Consider the following 15,126-nt stretch of genomic DNA (forward strand, 5'->3'; position numbering starts at 1 on the left):
ACAAGCTTGCTCTAGGTGGCACATCAGAGCAGGGCTTGCCGGCTATAGTCGCTACCTAAAGAACCGATGCAAAAATTTCTTTACACATAGGAAACCGAAGTGCAGTTGTCGACGGCAACTTTTCTTTTGTGTGGGAACGTTTAATCAGTTAGCAGTTCCTCATAACGAGATTGTTATGTCTACTTGTGGGCGCTTTGAGACTTTCTCTCAACGTTTCATATTGAGGCAATGAATGATAGTCACATGCCTACGTTTTCTGAAACGCAAATAGCTTCCCTGTGCTGTGCAATGTCAGCGCGCGTCAAGGGACCCGCTCTAAATAAATCCAGAGCGCTCTACCACGAGTTCGCTCAGACCGCATGGGTCATTACAGGATGTTAACCAGAGTGGCCTAACAAGGGGTCGCTCTATTCATTTCACAATATTAATCTTCCTATAACCTGTGCCTGTAAATCTTCCCTTTTGAAAAAAAAGCATTGATGCTCTATAGTTAGTATTCAGTGCATCCTCTATCACGTTCATGACCGCGAACTTTTTATCATTTCGAATACAGTAATTTGTAAATATAACTGATCAACCGTCAGGAAATTAGGGCTAAAGTAGCATTTGAGCAGCTCCGGCATTCGACGCACCGCAGCCAGGCATATATACAATTTTACGGCAATTACAGGCGCACAACATGAACTTAGCAAAAGAACAGGACATTTTTAAAGCGAAAGCCTTTAATGCCTCATTGTTTTCGACATAAAGTGGTCAACAGAAGCTTGTCAGCAGAGGTGACACGCTTTTTCTAGTCAGACCAGACAAAAAATCTTTGTGCACCATCCTTCCGTTCCTCAGCCGAGCGTGCTAATGGCTACGCTACTTCCTGCCAACGCTTATGTAGTTCTTCTTGTCTAGGACGCTAGAGAGTGTATGCAGAAAGGCGTCGAATCAGACGGATTCCTTCAAAACGCCCTCCAGTGTCTCCAGCATTTCAGACTCGCAAACAATTGTGTACTTAATTAACACCTTAACCACACATTAATGACACAAGCAGCAACATCGCGCTAAAGGCTGTGGCCTCACCACACTTTAGGCCAGCAATGTGCCCCCCCCCCCCCCCCCCTGAATTTCTTAATGCAATGATGGCTGCAAGAGCGTTCTTCTTGCATTTTTTCTATCGACTTTATGGCCGGCAGTGCTCTAAGGCAACGCCTAAATAATTTTTTTGTCGCTTACTACAACTCCATTGATCGTCTTTTCGGTTATTGGTTGTAAGAAGATGCAACAGGAAAGGAAAGAATGAAAGCTAGAAAAACACCAATGCATTGTACAGCCAAAAATTTGTACTAAATTCGCAAGAAAACTACTCAAACGATGGAGCTGAAAACTATCTATGCCGCCTAAAAATTTCCTGAGAATATGCTATTAGTGAGAACAATGGACATTCTTCCAGGTGCAACTACTTCCGATGAAGTTTCAAATAAAAATTTGTTTTCTAACTATTTTCTTATGTTTTCCTAACGCTGTAATCTGCTCCCTAAGCTTCAAGGTTCTTCGACAAGAAATTAAAATTCGGTGCATCCATGGGTTAGAATATTCCTATAGAGACCCGAGTCGTTTGGAGTCCTAGAGCATCTTTCGCTGGTTGCAAAGTATGACATACACGTTTCCAGTTTTTTTTCATCTAGCTGTTTAACACCCTTAAAAAATACCATAGCGAAAGTAGTTTCTTTAAAGCTGATCCACGCTGCGTCATTTTTTGCACACTGTATGAATTTCTCATACGCGGGCGTGAAGAAGCTTGGAGATTCGGTGTTCAATCAAACACTCTCTGAGAATACACAACTGATCATCCTGCGCAGAAACCAGCGTAAAGAGAAAAGCAAAAAAAAAAAGGCTACACGTCGTCGCAATGGGAATGGAGCCAGAACCAACTCGAATGGAGAAATACATGTTGCCAAAATTACTACAGGGATGTGATTATCTACGAAAAATATGCACGTGAACTCAGGCGAAATGTGCTGGAAGTATGTGTAGTACGCTTTTCTGTTTGTAATACAAAATTGTGCTCAATAGCCCTGAATGGGGCTCAATACTTTTTTTTTCTTTCGTTAAAATTTAAGCAGCGCTAATTATCCGAAGCATTTTTCATCAAGGCAAAAGGCGACTTGTGTGTCAGCACCACTTCTGTCTCCCTGCATGCCAGCGAATTCAGATTGCTTAAAAATAAGGGACGAAATGCGTGTCGCCCACATTAATCTACCTTTGCTGTCATCTTTGCCATCTAGGCCTTTCCTTTTGTGGTCTGTCGCAGATGCGCATGCGCTCACGGTCGTCTTTTCTTGTATGTTCTACGAAAAACGTGCTCAATAAAAATAGTTGGAGTCAGCGCCCGTCCTGTCATGTGCTCTGTGTACTCGTCCTAAAAGTTAGCGCTGCTTAAATTTTAACGAAAGAAAATGCATAACCAGCTAGCCCCCCAACGTGTTTTACTAAGGGGCTCCATACGTGCGGTTAACACTCTAATTAGAAATTACGCATTCCTGTCACTATACCCAAAAAACTTAGCAGAGCGTAAGACGAGTGGCTCCTGATTGGATTCTAAATTCAACGAATATATTTTTAGTAGAGAATGGCTGCCTTCTGGGCAGCGATTCTTGAACAGCTATTTCACACAAAAACCTTATGCCTTGCATCTTCAATGACAGCGGCCTAAACAATACAGCAAGTGCACTGTGTTGCAATGAGAGAACAGGCAAGTGATCTGGAAAGTAGGGTTCCTCTATGCATGAGATATCATCCTACGTCGGCGTTCGAAAAGGACTTAATAAGCCATCATTAACGACGGCAAGAGTGATTCACAGTGCATGAATGAGAACTTCAAGGGAAGTCTGAAATAGCTACCAGAACATAGCAGCAAAAAGGTATAGAGATAATAGTGGTTTTCGGAAAGGAAGAGTGCACGTGTCTAAGAAAACAGATGTATAAATGAAAACGGGATGTGCGGCGACAAGCATGCTTAAAATGAAAACGCTTTGCCCTTCCCTTCGGCACTTATTCCAGTGCTCCCTTTAGAAGCATCCGCTCGAACCGGAAGGACCTGCGGCTCCTTCCGACAGTGCATTTCTTTTCCCTCACCTTCTTTTCCCTTTCTTACACCTTCTATCTACCCGCAGTAATCCCTCCAGTAGCTCTATAGAGACGCGGCATACCATGCCGGAAGTCGTCCTGCGCTGAAAGCGGAAGCGCGAGGAAAACGAGAAACCACACTGGGCATATATTCCATCGAGTACAGGCATCCCAAAAAATAACTCGAAAGCGAAGGCCGCGGGGGGTACGGGCAAGCAAGTGAGCGGAAAAAAATGTGCCAAGGTCCAGGCAGGATGCGTGCCACCGGTCGATGATGCCTCGGTTGCCGCCACTTCCTGGCATCTCGTTCTCGTGATGTTGTCTGGACAAAGATACATGGAGAAATGCAACTAAACAACGACAGAATGGAGGCTACCTGCCTTGCCATCCTTAGTCTCCTACTGTTTCCGATGACAGCGACATCTTGAGGCAGCATGCCCGCACTCACAACCACTGACGCCGATGTCACGGCTCTCTGCACGGCGACGTCCTCTGGTGGCCAGTGAGTGCAAATTCCGATCTTTTTTGCCTGTTCCAGATAGCCTAGCAAGAGTATGTGACCCATGCTTCTGTGCTATTGTCATGTATGTACAGCGTTGAGCGCACTGACTACGCACTCAGGTCAATGAAATAAAAAAAAAATCCAGTTCGAGTAGATTTGCGCAATTAAAGCATAGAAGTGCGCTTAATGCTGACCGAGCGCTTCACCGAAATAAAAAGCGGCCATGGCTTACGTCACGAGCATGTTGACCATGGAGCAGAAATGTTAGCATCTTTTCAGCGTAAAATGTATACTTTCCATCGAAAATACGGCCGCAGTTTTTGGTGTTGTTCCTAGTTTTGAGGAATATGCAATTGTATTGCGGGATTCATTTCTGCTCGCGTCTGCGGAGTGAACGGTTAAGCTCATTGCGACAATATTTTGACGACGCTCTGCGAAAGCACGAAATCTGCCGTGTGTTTAGTTGTTTATTTTGAAAGCACGACTACCAACATGAGTACAATCTCTCCCAAGTTCTAGGAACTCTTATCCTCAGATTCAAACAATATGGCAGCTTGATTTCGACTTGAGAGCAGTAACTTTTCTGAGGAGTGTCATAAAATCGTGGTCCGGCATGCCAGGATAATAACTTCAGATTTGCGCAGAGCTTTTGCGCAGCTCTCTTTATGGCGTCAGCCGTGGAAAGAAAGAAGGCTGACAGAATAGCGGCATCTCACACAGCCATGGTGATTTCCACGCAAAGAGAAAAAATGGAACACAGTTTTCACTCTTCCCAACTGATCATGCATACTTCCAAATCATCATAGAGAACCACACCTTATGAACGCTTTACACGCTAATCAAATCAAGCATTTGCCTCTGAACATTCTGGTGGCGGTAGGAAGGAAGCTATTACCAAATACTTTGACCTCATGTAAAATTACAAAGGCGTTTAGAAAAGTGTAGTTTACATTTTGAAATATACCCGTATAGATACAAGCGGGCTACATTTCCGTTGTACCAAGAGCACCGTTTGACCGGCTAGCTCGAGTGGCGCACTGCAGAGCAAGGAGGTGAAATTTTATAGGAGACACTTTGTTTAACGGATAATGCTGGAGTTCTTTATGAGGTGCATTGCATTCACAGCCTGTAAATTGCAATTTTGCGAGATCAGACCAAATGTCCGAATTAAGCTAAAGCTAAATTTTCAGTGCGACTAAAGAAATGATAACTTGTCCGAAATCAACGCTCCTGTATTTCTAGACAGAGAGTTGCTCAGAGCTGCGAAGTATCCGGAGCATTGATGATGCCTAACAAGTTTGACCGCATGGCCAATAATCGGAGCACTTGCGCAGTGTGCTTTGGCAGAGGATGTTCTAGGTATAGTAAGGAAGAAATGTTTTCAGCACCAACCCGCTTATGATAGCCTCCTAAGCTTTTCCGCCACTGGACTTTGAAGTAAAACGAAAAGAAAATAGGAACCCAGTGGAAGGTTCGCCTTTTGAGTGAACGCGTTAAAGCGTGTCTTGTGACGGACGTTTAGAGTGAATGCACTATTTCATGACGAAAGCTTCAAAAGCCCATTCATTGCTGAAACCTGACGTTGAATGAATAAATAAAGAATAATGCCGCGTAAGGGATTCGAACCTGTGGCACCGCAAACAGTTTAGCTTCGCTGGCCACTGCACGACCGCACTATGTTATCCGCGCTTTTTTTCTTTACTGCCTTGCTTTGACACATAGCATTCAACAAAACAAACAATCTACAAAACTCACACACGGCACTGTCTTGGTCAGCCAGCATAAATCTGGCTTCATCAGATTAAAATCGACGTAAATTGCACAGCGACTCTATTCTAGAGAGTCCTGCGTAGCCGATCACGCCTCGTGTTAAACTGCAACACAGCCCGCGAGGTGTATTGCATGTTGCCGTCTTCAACTCTCATTTGCGGAGCGAACAAATCAGGTCACCTTAACCTCGATCAGACCTTGACCTGACTCTAATATCGTCGCCAGAGGTGCCGACGATCCAAACAACTAAAAGCATAAGTTAATCAGGTTGAAGACGTTTTTGCACGTTGACTCGGTTTGACTACATTTAAACCCGACCATTTTTTCGAGAAAATTGCACCGGAAAGCCAACACTTGTTTCTCGTTCTTTTTTCGTGCCATTCATTTTGATTTTTTCGAAGCACTGGAAGTTACGAAACAGAGAGGCTTCACAATTTTTTTACTTACAGGCACTGCCGCATGTACGCTTAGTCGACCTTCTAAGCACATACACAAGGCACTTTTCGTTCCTAATGGCCCGTTCCTTAGCGCTACCAGGGCTGATAGAGGGAAGTGTTCAGGAACGCGGATGCCTTCCAGCTGCGCGTCCGTTAGGGCTATCACAGATCAGGCATATCGGAAGCTCTATCGTGGCTTAAGAAACCAACGGCATACGAGAGATTAACGCATAGAGTTCAAAGGGAGCCGAAACCATACCCGCTCAGGCCTCGCGGGAGATATCGACCGGCGGACACTCTACCTATAGCTGTAAGCCAACCGACGTTCACAGAAAATAACCCTAAAAAGAACAAAAAAAAATGGAAATCAAATATCTATATTATAAAATTGCCCACGAGCTTGGCCGTACATAGCGTGCGGGGTGTTTATTCAGTGCTACCAACAATCACGTCTACGAGTGAGCTGCTTATTAATTAAAAATGTTTTCGACTGGGGCTTGAACTTCTGCATGCAATATAGGCGTGGGAGTTAGAGCGAAAGGAACAAGCTAACTTAGTCCAAAACAATGAGCTAAAGAAAAACTTTACCCCCCTCGGCGTCAAGCGTAGCAGTCGGCTGCCTGCCTGGAGTAATCACGCTTAAACTACGACTTTCGCTCAGTATGTGTGGCTGTTTTTTCTTCCATGCTTCCGCATTTCTCGCTTTTGGCTTTCAACTTCGACTACACCCAGGAATGTCGGTGCACAATTGGCGATGACTGACGCTTTGCTTCTCTTTCCTTTTTTTTACTCTTTTGTGCCAGCTGTGTATCGACCAGCTGTTGATGTGAGAACGTGGACCCAAGGAAAGTAGAGTTAGTGCGTGGTATCAGTGCTTTGTTCTTTGGCATTTCTCCTTGGCATTTCCGATAAAACATCACCTAAAATATAATGCTGATGAGAAAAGAAACCTGACGATCAGGTTAAAATCTGAGCTACAGTGATAGCGACACCAAGTATAATTCGGAAGCCTTATAAGCAAGTATAATTCGGCGTCTTCAGAATTTTGAGGTTGAAAAAATTAAGGAGCAGCAAAATTTCAAGCGCGCAAGGGACAAGGCTGAATTTAGTTAGTGTCGCTTGGGTAAGGGCATCTCGCACACATGCCGCTGAATGTGTTTCTTGCGCCTCCTGAGACAGGCAAAGAATTGGGGCAAGAGCTGAAACCCTCTCCATTAGACGGCTGTCACCCTCATTTCACCTGGTAAAACTGCGTCCAGTAGGAGTCGTTGTTCTGATAATTTTTTTCTCAAGTCTTTCAGTTATGGATCATTGCATTGTGACGACCTTTGCACGCGTAGGAGGGCTGCCGTGTCAGCGGCTTTATAGCTGCTTTTGCCTGTGCAGGTTTTCTGTGTTTGGTTCTGCTACCGACGCTGCTTTAATGGCTGGGTAAAAATACACTAGAATGAAGGAAAGGAGAATAAAAAATTTACGTCTGCTGCCTTCTTGCGTTGGCTCTGTGGGTATACAGCCCGTTGTAGAGAAATATTTATGTTTAGCCAGCGCAATCTTAAGAAGAACGCGCGCTTACAGTCCGCTTACAAAACAAGTGCGAAAGAAAGGAACCGTAATAAGAGCAGAGCAAGTCGGAGAGTTATTAGTATTCAGTTCACGTCGGGCGTAATTAATCACACACGTTATAAAAGGATTTACGACAGCCGAAGCGGAAAGTTTGATGTTTGGGCCAATAACGGGGGTCTTGTTAGAACTGAATTTTGTTGCTTTCAGTAGTTTGTCTTTTGGAAAGGCTAGGTTACGCAGATTTCAATTTATTTACAACATTGCTGCGCTTTTCTGCTTCCTGAAACACTCTGCAAAGCGTATACTTAGAAATAATGTGGTTTTTCATTCCCGCTAGAATAGATCTTCTATTTTATTTGAGTGTGTGCTGAAAGATGCAGGTCCGAATAAAGTGTGTGTGTGGGGGGGGGGGGGGGGGGGGGGAGGGGGGAGGTTGACATAGTTAAACAGAGTAGACGTGCGGAAGGATATGTTTTGCTTAGCTGTCTCAAGGTTCTGCTTTGCTGGGTCGTCAGCACATCTGGCGGCAGTACAAGACTCAGGTTAAGCTCTGCACGAGGTTAAGCTCATCTGATCCGTTCGCGCTGCAAATGGAAGTTGACGAAGACGGTGATGTGCAGCGCACATCGCGAGAGTGTGTTGCAGATTGCCACTAGGCGTGATGGGCTGCGGCGACAGCATAGTGCTCTGTAGCTGTGGCCAGCGGAGCTTATATGTTTGTGCCGCTCCGGGTTCGAAACACCATCGCGGCAATATATATTCAATATCCACCCCCTGAATGTCAGGGACGCCACAATATTCTGGATCGCGTTTAAAGATGTGAATTAAAGGCGCTGTTACAGTTAATCCTGTCAATCGAAAAGGGCTTCAGTACAAGGGGCAGCCGTTTTAGACAACCTAGAAAGCAGAAAACACCTCCGTCACTTCAGCTTATTTCGTGTTCTTCATAAAAATTAGAGCCGCTAAATTTCGTTTCTTCCTCCTAAAAGCCATAAATAAAGCCGCATTAATCATATCGTCACATCCATTTACCGCGTATTCGTATTAAGTAACGTTGTACGTGGAATAGAGAACCACAGGAGTTAGAACCTGGAGGGAAGAGTAGCGAGTACTGCTTCAATTATCAGCATATTCATCTCCTCTTGTGTATTTGCCTCAGACTAGCCAACCCCGTGTCCAACTAACTTTATGTGTCGGGTTCATTATAAGTCCAAGTATTTATTTATTACGGTGTACTGAATGAGTCTCAGATATGTGAAGGCAAAACACTCATTTGATATCTGACACAGTGATATGTGACTATACATAGCTCGGCAGACCCAACACGCCGAGAAAAATGAAACCTTGCGAGAGGCAAGTCAGTTGACTGATTTTGTCTGTGTGTATCGCATTTTTTTGGGAAAAAATTTACCTGGCACCAATTATCGGGCTCCACTTTACCGCGAATCAATTACCAAAAACATGTAGGCTAAGTGTTCGTCTATTAAAGCACCTTTGAAGCGGATGTTCATTCATTTTCAGTGGCGGCTATCACCTGTGTAGGCTGGCACGCAGTCACCGAGCAGCGAAAGCTATCTTCGCCTCTGTACCCATTTCTATGTAACCTTTCTTCGTAGGCTACGTAATACAACCGTCATTACTGGCTGCAGTGTCCCATTGGGGTAAGTGGTTGAAAGCCCAGGCATGTACCGCTTTCATGTTTTCTCACGTAACGTGCATGCGCTCGCTTTCTTAAGGCTAGGTGGACAACGTTCAGTTGTGGTACGGAGTGCTGGTTTATTTGCAAGTTCTGTTCGGGAGCTGAAACCCTGCTTTCACGAATGAAAAGTAGCCACAGTAGGTTGACGGTCGAGTCCGTTCGTGGTAATTTTTTTAAATTTTTTCAACGAGAAAGTTGGATGGTTTTACCACCAGCACCCCGGTAAAAAAAAGCGTATAAGATCTTGCAGTCCAGTCTTACAGATTCCCAAAGTAATAAAACGCATGAAATGTACTGTTAATTCTTCGTGCATCTAACTCAGCATTTGTTAAAAAAATATAGGCCCAAGGGCTTTTGGTCTAAGCAGTGCAGTTGGGGTTCTTTCGCACATTTTGCAGTCGTGAGTTTCCAGAGGATTGGACGAGTGCTCCCCTCAAACTTGAGACATTTTGCCACTGAAGTTGAGCAACGTGTCCTCCTGCAGTACCCAGAAGAATATCTCTTGTTCCATATATCTTCGACAAAGACATTACCTTCACCTTGTGCTACTTACTCTTGACAAGCTTAAATACGGCTCATTTATTCTCCCAGTGACTCTTATTCCTATCTGTAAAGAGATCACACAGCCGTTGATATACGCTAAGGTTAAGGATTCATTGGTGTGCAGAGATGGACGAGGACAGGCTATGTAATGCGAAGGAAAGGTAACCGACAGCCGTGAAGTGTAACGGAATGCATTTGAAGGGAAGGCAAGCATAGGTGTAGGCGCCAGAAGATCACGTGCGCAGCGGAAATTCAGTTTACGACGATAAGAAGACTGTAGATACCGTAAGCCAAGGTATATTTCGAGAGATATGGGAAACGTCATCGCCCTTCAGTGGTAGTAGTCAGGCTATTAGTGATGAATACCTAGAGTGCAAAGAACAGTTTTGACCAAATGTTTAGGGGAACATCCAAAGGTGGAGCAGATTTGTAATAACGGAGTAATTACTCATTGACGTCTTCCCAAGCGCAGCCACACGGCTACAAAGGAAACCTATACAGCTTTCTCAGAAACTTCGCAGTTAAAGAAAAATTCTTCCTGGTCCGAGGTTCGAACTCGGGACCACCGCTTCATCAGATCAGTCGCTCTACCAATTGAGCTAACCGGGACGGCAAGCTTAAGGTAGGGCGAGAGCGAATTGATCAATAACTCTAAGCGGGAAAAGTGTTGACCAAGTGTTTAGGGTAATCCCCCAGCGACTGCTCCGATGAAGCAGTTGTTCCGGGTTCGAACCCCGGACCGGGAGGAATTTTTCTTTAGCTGCGAAGTTTCTGTGAAAGCTGTATAGCTTTGCTTTCTAGCCGTATGGCTGCCCTTGGGTGAACGTCAATGAGTAATTACTCCCTTATTGCAAAGTACAGTTTTCAAATTGCGAGATGCTTCCAGTGATTCGAAGCGAGAACAGCTGAGGACACCTTAATGCATGGTGCAAACGCGAGGCTAGCAGGATGCTTGCTGCCCTCTCGTGGCCGAAAGAAGTACCATGCGTTTCGCGTTTACGACAAAATAAGCAAAGGAGGAAAGGTCAGTAACCCTGACCTCACGTCACCGCTCCTCCACTGACCGAATATCGATCGATGCCCAGGAAGCAGACAAAATACACGCCTTCTCTTTTCCCTGTTGCGCTGGGAAGCAGCGACTGAGGATTTCTTGCGGCACGCAGCTTCACCTCTGAAAATAGTTTCCATGTAATCATGATCGGTAAAAAACGCATTGCTCTTCCGGACCAATTGTACCCTCTGAATTTCGATGAAGAAATGTGTGCGCTAAAGAATACCGTCATAGTGCGAGGAAATAGCTGCAGTCTTGCAATAGCGCTTTAGCTATCTCATGTCCTGCGTGGAAATCAATAACAATCTGTCTGTACGTCGCTTGACAACCAGAGTTGTTTTGGTTAAGATCGCTAACTCATAAGATGTATCCTTGCTACACGGTTAACGTTCAGGTGTGCTTATAAGGAGCCTATGTACTAAGCTAAGAGGAACAATGACAGAAGTGCGATCAGCTAAGGAGGTGAACTGGTGTCCCCTGGATCAAACTTCCGTTCTAATGGCAAAAAAAGGCAGGACTTCAAAATAAACATTCGATATATGCAGCTAGCGTACCAAAATTTTAATAAAGGAGCAATCGTGTATTATAAAAGATGACTGAATGGCGTAAGCGCCACAAAACTAGGCACTTGAGAAATGAAAATTAATACCTGGAAACGATATGCAGTTTAATGGTCCATACAAACTTGCAATTTAAAATTCAGCACAGAACAGCACTTAGTAAGAAAATATTTATTTCGAATGATCACCCCAATGCTCTCTCTCAGGTGCTCAGCGAAGTCCTTTATAATATCAAGGTAGCCAAGCTTGCAGGAAATAGAAATCAATTTTATTTTTTCCTCCCTTTGATTTCACACACGCTTGGTGCGCGTGTATATCGCAGCACCTGCTTGAAAAATATTTACACCACTCGTCGCTTACGCGAGGTTCTGTGGTTTACGCCGTCACATGCCGGGAAATTTACACGAAATTTCAGCTTTAGTGCACCGGTTTGAGCGCTAAACCCTCTTTTTTTTGTAGTGTCACCTTGTGTGCTTCAAAATGATGTTTTGTGAACCAGCACACCGGTTGAAATTTTCAGACGCACCAACGTGATAACAATTCCCAACATTTTTCAAAAGGTTTGGACTGCTTCTGGAAACGATGTTAATAGTGCCGAACTATTTATGCCTGACGAAATAATTTATATGAAGTCAATTTTCTTTCGAATAATCTGGCAGCATAACTCCGTGGCTCAAAATTATTATCTTAGAGGTGTACACAGGCATTCCTATGGGGGATGATAATCTGTTGAATACAGGGAGAGAGACACAGCAAAACAGCTGCATTCAAAGTTGCACTCTTTACAATGGGCTTTCGAACCAACCACGAAGGAAATGTGCGGATGGTATACGGTTATGTAAGATAAAGAATGATAGCAAAGAAAAATGGTAAAAGTAATAACCAGAGCTACAAACAACTGCCATGGAGTTGTTTGTAGCCTTTCACTTTATTAGTTGCAATATTCTCTTCAAAGCACATTACGTAGGGGCAGGGTGCTTAAAACAGAAGGAATAAAATGAACACCGAGCTATTCTGAAGCAGCTTGCAAACAACGAAAAAAATTTCCACTTTGAAAGAAAAGGTGTGATGTTGTCAAGAAGCATTACACCATGGAATGCTCTTTAAGGATATGCTCTGGAAGGACCTTTCAGCTGTAGCACATCAACGTCCTGTTTCGTTTTTTCCAATTATAAATTCTCTTCAAGATTTCATGAAACCAGCAAAGATGCAAGACCATGCTTATGACCAACTAGCCCACTTTCAAATGTTATCATTGTGTTCTTTTCTAATACGACTGCTTAATCAATGTTCCATTTTAGTCACAGCTCAACGAACGCTGAAAGAAAAAAATTTGTGTAGGTTGGTTGGTTTGTTGTTTATGGGGTTTAACGTCCCAAAGCGACTAAGGCTGTGAGAGACGCCGTAGTGGAGGGCTCCGGTAATTTCGACCACCAGGGGTTCTTTAACGTGCACTGACATCACACAGTACTCGGGCCTCTAGAATTTCTCCCCCAAAGAAACTTGTGTAGAGTGTTTTACACATCTCTATTTCTCAATGCACAACATGTTCCAGCGTCTGTCGCCTTCGATGCAACAAGGTGAGTTAAGCTAGTTGGCAAACCTCTTCTCCTCGAAGTTTTTGTGCGTGGCTACCTAAAACGCGTGGGAATATTACTCGTAGAAACCGCAAACGGGTCAGAAACTTTGGGTACATCGTTGTGGTCTTTTAATGGTTATTGCTGGAAAAACGTTGCTTTTTTTTCTGGCATCAAATATAATTCTGGGGGCACAGCTGTGCAGCCCGTGACGTCATTATTCTTTCTGGTCCCCATATTCCCCTTTCTTTGTAGTTAGAATAGGTAAATTTAACTTTTTTAACAGTGCAGCGTTCCGCAATGAACATGGTGCAATAAAAAGCTCTGGATAAAAAAAAAATATGCTGCTTAGAATCCTCTCAGTCAGCTAGTATCCACTTTATCCTTATACAAATGTATACTGCAAGGAACTTTTTACTCTAAAACCTTTGATAATTATACTTCTAATTTTCATGAGAACATAGAAATTGTGTCGACCTTCTTTTGACGTTACCTTTTCTGAGGGGTGAGCAGTACACTAGACTTTTCACCAGGGATATTTGGCAGCTCATTTGGAACCGGCACATTACGAGTGTCGCGTTTTTGGCAGTCACATTTTATTGATCTCTCGCCTGGACACCATTTTTTTTTTAAATATTTTTTGCAAACCTGAAGCTTGTGCTAAAATTTGTTTCCCCGCGCAAAGCGCGCCTAACTAGACGACACGAACGCGTGATGCACTCACTGTTTTAGAGCGCAGCTCTTTGGCGCCCGTTTCTGCGTTTCGCGGCGTAGCCGTCGCCGCTGTCCGTTGTCCGTTGTAACTATCATTGGACCCTTTAGTCACGCTTTAAGCTGCGAAGCCAATGGAGCGGGAGCATGGAAAGCAAAAGAAAGGCGCATAACTGCCCTCTTGGAACAGTGGACATCTCAATCGTGCTTTAAGCTACATGGCGGTAGTGACAGATGTCCGCTCCATGTGTTCGCATTGACAACGTTTTGCCGTTTCGAAGAACGGAAATTTAACTCTCTCCTTGGTCAGCGGACGCCTGAATCACACTTCTAGGTACGTGGGGTGATGTGAGAGAGATCTGGGCTGCTAACAACGGTCAGAAAACTGTCGCGATCAACCAGCAACTGCCACCTGCCAGGGTGGCAGGGGACTTTAATGTACATATAAAGACAAAGAGGAATTATGCGGGAGAACGTCCCGTTCCTCTCTCTTATAACGCCTCCAATGGCTGTGACAACCTCGCGAAATACTTGCGCAGAACACGTGTTTGAGAACCAGGCATTGATGCAGCAAGTCGAGCTTATATTTATTTCTCCGACCACAAAGCTTCATTCATGACAATCAAGAACTGTTAGTGGAGTGTTCCTTGAAGGAAAATCTACGAAAAATAACAAGTTGTCTGTAATTGTACATAGATGTCTTGCTCCAATTGTTTGCCTCAATCTATCTATAAGCTGAGACAGCTGATGAGCTGCGCTCAAATTTTGCATTAGGAAGTAGCGTAATTGCCGAAATTTTTTTTGAAATACTGGCTCTCCGAATAAGTCTGGTACAAGATAAAAAGCTCGCCTAGCATTTTTTGAGCAGGCTGATCTATTACGGGGCTTAGGCACTGCTTAATTTTATGAAATAAACGTTTAAGAGCAAAAGTCATTTACAGTAAGTGCTTTTTTCTAGTCGCATTTTTGCACGGAGAAGAGTGACTGTGGTGTTAATGTTAACTACACCAACCTTGGCAAGATCCCAAATTTCCCCAAGATAGCTGAGGATCGTCAGGGATTGCTGCCTCTGTCACATGGACCAGCCTGAATTCAAGCTTTTAATCAGGGCAAAGACTGGTTTTGGTTTCTTGCTTCTGTATTTTTATTTTATTACTGAGCAGAGCTCCGAGAGTTCGCAGTACACGTATCATCAAATGTACAGTCGGGGACAAAAGTCTCCGGACCACGTGTTCCTCTAACGAAGCCGATAGCTCTGCTATTAGTCGGCAGCTGGAGACCACATTTGTGGAGGTAAAAGCTAAATTTTTGTTCTTTCCTCTCCACAAGTGCGGTCTCCATCCGTTGTCTGATAGTAGAGCTATAAGCTTCGTTTGAGGAACACAGGGTCCGGAGACTTTTGTCCGCGACTGTACCCCATGTTGCGAAAAACTCTAATCGCAGACACGAGCACTTCGGTCTACCGAGCTACCTAACATCCCCTGTGTGAGTAAGAGAATTTCTACTCCTTTGTTTCTTTCTTGCGCCGAAACTCTCACATTTCCTGTTTTTTTCCCTTCAATCCCAGGGATTCAACTTGGGCGTAAACAGGTTTTGTTG

General features: G+C 44.1%; 1 non-coding gene across 1 annotated transcript; it reads right to left on the reverse strand.

The window, feature by feature from the left end:
* Window positions 1–10,163: 10,163 nt before the first annotated feature.
* Window positions 10,164–10,237, reverse strand: TRNAI-GAU (transfer RNA isoleucine (anticodon GAU)). The gene has a single exon. It is a non-coding gene; the product is annotated as a tRNA-Ile (tRNA).
* Between the last annotated feature and the right edge of the window lie 4,889 nt (window positions 10,238–15,126).

Source organism: Amblyomma mixtum, chromosome 9, assembly GCF_055824585.1.
Source record: "Amblyomma mixtum isolate Tamu chromosome 9, ASM5582458v1, whole genome shotgun sequence".
In the NCBI taxonomy this organism is placed as follows: Eukaryota; Metazoa; Arthropoda; class Arachnida; order Ixodida; family Ixodidae; genus Amblyomma; species Amblyomma mixtum.